At 64.3% G+C, this 692-nt stretch overlaps 1 non-coding gene across 1 annotated transcript; it reads left to right on the top strand.

The window, feature by feature from the left end:
- The first annotated feature begins 299 nt into the window (after positions 1-299).
- Positions 300-392, top strand: TRNAI-UAU (transfer RNA isoleucine (anticodon UAU)). Its single transcript is given in 2 exon segments — positions 300-337; positions 357-392. It is a non-coding gene; the product is annotated as a tRNA-Ile (tRNA).
- The last annotated feature ends 300 nt before the right edge of the window (positions 393-692 follow it).

Here is a 692-nt window from a genome sequence, read left to right as displayed (position 1 = left end):
CAAACCGCAGCGGCTGGGGCTGCCCCTCCCGCGCTGCCCGTGGAGGGGGGCTGCGTTCTTTTCAGGGCCCCAGTGGCCCGCCCGTCACGGCCCTGCCAACCGGCCCTCCATCCCCGAGGGAGACGCTCGCAGAACCCCCGGGCTCACTCAGCCGGGGCCGCCGGGCCGGAAGCTGTAGCGGACTCAGAGCCAGGTCTTGTTCCCGCCGAGCCCCGACCCACGGGTGCGCATGCTCCGCGAAGGCCCGCACCGGGCCTGCGTGAACCCTGATAGAACCATCGCGAGGCCGGCTAAGCGGAGCTCCAGTGGCGCAATCGGTTAGCGCGCGGTACTTATACAGCAGTACATGCAGAGCAATGCCGAGGTTGTGAGTTCGAGCCTCACCTGGAGCACGACCCTTTTGGATACCCGCACCCCCCTTTTATCTCCTCGCCCAAGGGAACGAGTTAGCCCCTCTTTAGCCTTCTCAGTTCCTGTGTCTGATCACTCTGCGTGCACGTTCCTCCCCGCCGCAGGCAGGAAGCAGCTCGCTTTGGAGCGTCTTACCCGCTCTTCAAGCTACTTGTTGCCCTCGAGCACCATCCAGCCGCTCGAACCGGGACATTTACTTACTGCTCCCTCCTAGTTCTCTTCCTAGGCATTTCCTTTAACGGCACCCAGTCTCAGGCCTCAGTCCTGGGGATGCGGACGGG

This window comes from Diceros bicornis, chromosome 12 (assembly GCF_020826845.1).
Source record: "Diceros bicornis minor isolate mBicDic1 chromosome 12, mDicBic1.mat.cur, whole genome shotgun sequence".
NCBI lineage: Eukaryota > Metazoa > Chordata > Mammalia > Perissodactyla > Rhinocerotidae > Diceros > Diceros bicornis.
The sequence above is the reverse complement of the archived record's forward strand: the minus strand, read 5'-3'. Positions and strand labels throughout refer to the sequence as shown.